General features: G+C 46.5%; 1 non-coding gene across 1 annotated transcript; it reads left to right on the top strand.

Moving 5' to 3' along the window:
* Nucleotides 1-5,118: 5,118 nt before the first annotated feature.
* trnae-cuc (transfer RNA glutamic acid (anticodon CUC)) lies at nt 5,119-5,190 on the top strand. The gene has a single exon. It is a non-coding gene; the product is annotated as a tRNA-Glu (tRNA).
* The last annotated feature ends 770 nt before the right edge of the window (nt 5,191-5,960 follow it).

Below are 5,960 nucleotides of genomic sequence, written 5' to 3'. Positions count from 1 at the left end.
GCAAAAACGGCCAAACAATTTTCTCAAAAAGCAGCTTCGTTAAACGAGATCCGACTGCCTGGGTGGGGTAGAGCTGCCATTACAATGAACGCGGCAAGGGCAACACTAACTCAAACTGAACACAAGCTTTGCTTGTGGGCGTTTGGAACGCGTTGCCAGCATAGGAGGCACGGCAGATTCATTTCAAATGCGTCTGGATAAATGCATGAGTCGGGGGTCAGTGGTCGGTGGAGGGCGGTGGGGGTGGCGGGAGTAGAGGGATACAGATGCTTAGGAATTGACCGACAGGTTTAGACAGGACATTTGTATCGGCTCAGGCTTGGAGAGCTGAAGAACCTGTTCCTGTGCTGTAAATTTTCTTTGTTCTTTGTTCGATATGGTGTATATCTGATATTGTTGGCTGTTGTAAAAGTTTCTTTGCAATTATTATTCACCTTCTAATGTAGTAATGGAGTTACGTCATTTTTTGTCTTTTTTTTACTTTAATAGGTCAGCAGGAAGTCATTCAGCATCTTTACTTGCTTTCTTTTCTCAAGCAGCCTTAACATTTCATTTTCATACCCTTGATTCAGCTCCATTTCCAGCATCTTTGTAGGCAGTTTGTTCCATGTTTGGGAGAAGATTTGTTGCTCCTGTGCTCATTGTTGTAGTAATAGCAGTGTTGTCCCAGTCGAACTCATGACGAGCAACGTGAGTTCGACTGGGACAACACTACTATTATAGGACAAGCCAAACAGAGAACAACCAGGGAATTCCGAGAGGCATAGCACTCATCCACTGATTCAGTCAACACACACATCGACCTGGACCCAATATACCGGCCACTGCAGTGGACAGCTGGAACTGACAACCGGAAGCGGCAGGTACAAATCATTCTAAATGCCGGAGGAAACATCACAGAAGCGCTTCACAGGAGGCTCCCAAGCACCGAGGATGTCACCGAGATAGGGGAAGAAACGTCTTCAACACAAATTCCCAGTTCGGTGAACAGAACCACAACAGTTTGTTCCATGTTATTGTCACTGAAATTAAGTTTTCCTCCATGCACAGCTAAGCCGACCTGGCTGCAGGAGGGTTTTCAGGTTTCTGTGGTCTGGATAATATGTGATCAGCAGGCATCTCACAATCTACAGGAATTGCCACCTCTGTTCTGATCATTAACTGTACTGACAGTGATCACTTAGTTTGTGATTTTTCTTCGCAGGAAGGCGTGTAGAAAGAAATCTGAAAGCAAATGATCCATCAACTTCTGACAGAGCCACTTGATTCATTGAGACTTGAATATCAGCAGCCATTCCAATCAAGAAGACATGTTTGCTTTTGTTTGCTTGAGAGATTCTGGACACTGGTGCGGCAGGCAGAATACTGAGAGACCGAGTGAGGGAGATTCAGTGCGCTGACTGTGAAAAGTGCTGCAAACCAATTACTCAGATTGGGGGAATCAAAGTCTCACCCCTCACGGTGGGAAAGGCTATTGTCCCCGTTCTGTTTGTAATTTCAATCCCAGACCAACACAAGGAAAGTTCCCTCCAAAGGGGAAACCGTGCAAATGTGGGGACGGTGGGAGAGGATTCCCTTCCCCATCCGTGCTGGAAAGCCACAGATGCATTCACACCTGGAGAGGCCATTCACCTGCTCAGTGTGTAGGAAGGGCATCAGTCGGATCTGTCATCTGCAGACGCACGAGTGGGTCCACAAGTGAGAGAAGCCATTCACGTGCCCCATGTGCGGGAGGGGTTTCACTCAGTCAGCTGCACTGCTGACCCACCAGCGGGTCCACACTGGACAGAGGCCATTCACCTGCTGTAAGTGCCGGAAGGGATTCACCTGCTCCTCCCACCGGCGGAGGCACCAGCGAATTCAGGTGCTATCGCAGGGGGATTGAAGGAGCGATGGCCGAGTGCCAAGTGCTTATGCACGAAACGTCAATTCTCCTGCTCCTCGGATGCTGCCTGACCTGCTGTGCTTTTCCAGCTCCACACTCTCGATCCTAATCTCCAGCGTCTGCAGTCCTCACTTTCGTCCAGTAAGGGGTGAATGTCTATTCCTAGTCTTTTAGATCTATTAAAATCTTTCCCCTTCACCTTTACCCTCTAGTTTTGGAATACTTCTATCCAGGGGAAAAGACAGAAACGTTCAGAAACCAGACAAAATGTGGAGGCACAGGGGGAAAAATCAGCAAAAAAAAAATGGCTTCGGCATTTTTCTCTCGTAATCTTATATTTGTCATGATCGGGAGGTACCCGTGTTGGACTAAGGTGTACGAAGTTAAAAATCACACAACAGCAGGTTACAGTCCAATAGGCTTGTTTGGAAGCACTAGCTTTCGGAGCGCTGCTACTTCATCAGGTGGTTTTGGAATATAACATCGTAAGTTCTTAGTCTTATGATGTTATACTCCGCAATCACCTGATGAAGGAGCAGGGCTCCGAAAGCTAGTGCTTGCAAATAAGTCTGTTGGACTATCACCAGGTGCTTTGTGATTTTTTAACTGAAAAGTTAGTAACAAATTCCTGCACACTGAGCATGCTCCGTGGTGTCAGCAAAGCACTGTGCATGACCGCCAGTGTTAGCAAGCACTGCGCATGACCGCCAGTGTCAGCAAGCAGTGCGTATACTCTTGGGAGCGTGCGAGCTCCTTTCCATGGAGCAGTGTGGAACCTTGGAGGACCAGAAGGAGTCTGGTCCTCCTGCCAATCAGAGCCGGCCATTGTCGAAATGTGGAGATTGGACCGTGAGCTCTGAAGCTGCAGCTGCTCTTTTCTCTCTGCATAAGATTAAACGTCATCCCAGACTGTAACTTTCTTCGTCTGTCTAACATTTGTGAGGACAACAGTGTTTTTCTTTCCACTATTTCATTCTGGGGTTCAATTGTTGACTTGCAGCAATTGAAAGGAAAGAGTGAACCGAGGGAGGGGCCAGACTCTGGAAAAGTTGATCCCGGTCTGTGTGTCAACTTGGAAACACATGGCAAATGCAGTACCACAGTGTGAAGTTATAGCCTTTGCAGTGTAAAAAGAAAGCAGAAAGGAGATGCATGGTTGAAATGGTGCTATGTTGAGATGTGGCGAACGTTAGATGCTGGAGATCAGAGTTGAATATTGTTGTGCTGGAAAACCACAGTAGGCCAGGGAGCAACTGAGGAGGAGGAGGAGGAGAGTCGACGTAACGGGCACGAGCCCTTCACCAGGAGTGATGTGTGGACAGACAAAGGGTCGTCAGCATCCTTCAACACCAGCCAATGCCAGTTGTCAGAAAGGTGCAGCAAGCAATGAGCAAAGCAAGTGGTATATATCAGCAAGAGGAATTGAGTTCAGAAGTGGGGATGTCTTTCTGCAGTCAGGTCCGCTATTGAATGTATTCAAGGCTGAGCTTACGTGACTTTGAAGAACAAAGAAGTTATGGGAAAAGGTAAGAAAATGGTTTTGAGACCAGTACAGAACAGTTACAGAGTCATACAGCACAGAAACAGACCATTCAGTCGAACTAGTCCATGCTGACTGTGTTCTGAAACTAAACTGGTCCCACCTGCCAGTGTTTGGCCCATATCCCTCCGAACCTTTCCTATTCATGTACTTATCCAAATGTCTTTTAAACATTGTAACTGTACCTGCATCCAGCAACTCCTCTGGACATTGATTCCTCACATGAACTACTCTTTATCTTCTAAAAAAGGTGCCCCTTATGTCTTTTTAAAATATTTCTTTCTTCATCTTCGAAATTTGCTCCCTAATCTTGAACACCCACACTAGGGAAAGAATACCTGCTGTTCACCTCATCTACACCCCTCATGATTTTATAATCCTCTCTGAGGTCACCTCTCAACCTCCGATGCTCCAGTGAAAAACAGAACTGTGTGGCAGAGTTCATGTATATATTGCCTTGTATGGTATTTTGTAAATAACATTCGTTTGCTGGTTGTTTGTATAGGGTATTTCAGGTTCATTAGACGCTGTTTAAGTGTGTTGGTAGGTTTATGGGCTACCATGATGTTGAGAGGGTTGAGTTGTCTGGACATCATTTCACAGATGTCGTTAATGTAAAGTAATGTGGCTAGGGTTTCTGCAGACGTTGTGTCTGCTTGTGTCAGTTTGTCGATATGAAACCGACACCCTGGGATTATTGGGTCGGCAAAAGTGCGGATTGCAGGTGCTGGAAACCAGAGTTTAGATCAGAATGGTGCTGGAAAAGCACAGCAGGTCAGACAGCTTCCGAGGAGCATGAAAATCGACTTTTCGGGCAAAAGCCCTTCATCAGGAATTGAGGCAGGTCCCCTCCAGGGTGGAGAGATAAATTGGGGGTGGGGGTGTGCTGGGCCGAAAGTAGCATTGGTGAATGGGGGTGAGGATGGAGGTGACAGGTCAGAGAGGAGGATGGAACAGATAGGTGGTAGATAGATAGATAGATTGATAGAGTTCTTGATTGATCCATTCTTTCCTGTCTGTTTTTTGTGGGTTTTGAAAGCTTTCCCAATCCTCTGAGTGAGTATTGGAGTTGGAAAGTTATGTTATGGCTGTACAGGACATTGGTAAGACCACTTTTGGAATAGTGAGTTTAATTCTGGTCTCCCTCCTATCAGAAAGATATTGTGAAATTTGAAAGGGTTCTGAAGCACCAATGGGCCCACAGAGGGGAACAGATAGATTGGCAGGTAGGACAGGTCATGAGGACAGCGCTAAGCTGGACGTTTGGAACTGAGGTTAGGTGGGGGAAATGAGGAAACTGGTGTAGTCCACATGGATGTCCTGGGGTTGAATATATCCGAGGCGGAAGAATAGACATTCTTCCTCCAGGCATCGGGTGGGGAGAGAGCTGCAATGGAGGAGGCCCAGGACCTGCATGTCCTCGGCAGAGAGGGAGGGGGTTTGAAATGTTGGGCCATAAAGTGACGGGGTTGATTGGTGCAGGTGTCCTGGAGATGTTCCCTCAAGCGCTGTGACTTGACTCTGCGAGGGGTCTCCAGTCTCCCCAATGTAGAGGAGATCCCATCAGGAGCAATGGATACAAGAAATGACATTGTTGGATACACAGGTGAACACCTTCTCACGACCGTGGCCCGGATTCGATTTCCGGGCAGGGAAGACATTTTCAATAGAGCTGACAGGCTGCATCTTCGTCTCCCTGGTGGTCTAGTCGTTAGGATCCGGTGCTCTCACCGCCGTGGCCCGGGTTCGATTCTCGGCCAGGGAAGCAATTTTCAAGGGTAAAGTCTGCCCATCCTTCTAAAATGTGCTGTGCAATTGTTTATTTATCTTCGTAATCCCTGGGTGCTGCAGTGTGTCATGGCTCATTGAATCTGTGTCCTGATTCAGATTGCTTTGTATGTGTCATGATCATTGCTTTTTTCGGAAAAATCTTGTTTCGCGTGCGTTGTTTTCCAGTCGACGCTGTTTTGAATTTACCATTGATGTCGGCTCTGCTGTGACATCTAGAAATGGCACTTTGTTGTTGTTCTCCTCTTTTGTGAATTTTATGCCAGTAAAGAGATTGTTGATGGTGTTGTAGGTTTCCTCTAATTTGTTTCATTTTGTGATGACAAAAGTGTCATCACTGTGGCGGACACAAAGTTTGGCTTGGGTCGTTGGAAGGGCTGTTTGTGCGAGTCTCTGCATTATTGCTTCTGCAAGGAATCCTGATACTGGTGGTATCATGGGTATTTCGTTGATTTGTTTGTAAGGCTTGTTACTGAATATGAAGTGGGTGGTAAGGTACAGTTCCACGAGCTTGACAGTGTTATCTTTGCTGATGACGTTGGTGCTGTGTTTGTGTCTTTGGTTCTTCGAGTAGTGTCTTCAGTTTTCTTTGACCACGTTGATGTTAATGGATGTGAAAAGAGCTGTTATGTCAAAGGATAACATTATTCCATCCTCTTCTATCTTAGTGTCTTTGGTGTTCAGGAATTCTTGGATGGAGGAAATGGAGTGGCGTGAATCTTTGACTTGGAGTTTTAGTCTTCATTG

The sequence above is a fragment of the Chiloscyllium punctatum genome, chromosome 36, assembly GCF_047496795.1.
Source record: "Chiloscyllium punctatum isolate Juve2018m chromosome 36, sChiPun1.3, whole genome shotgun sequence".
Taxonomy (NCBI): Eukaryota; Metazoa; Chordata; class Chondrichthyes; order Orectolobiformes; family Hemiscylliidae; genus Chiloscyllium; species Chiloscyllium punctatum.
This window is presented reverse-complemented; position numbering and strand designations above follow the sequence as displayed.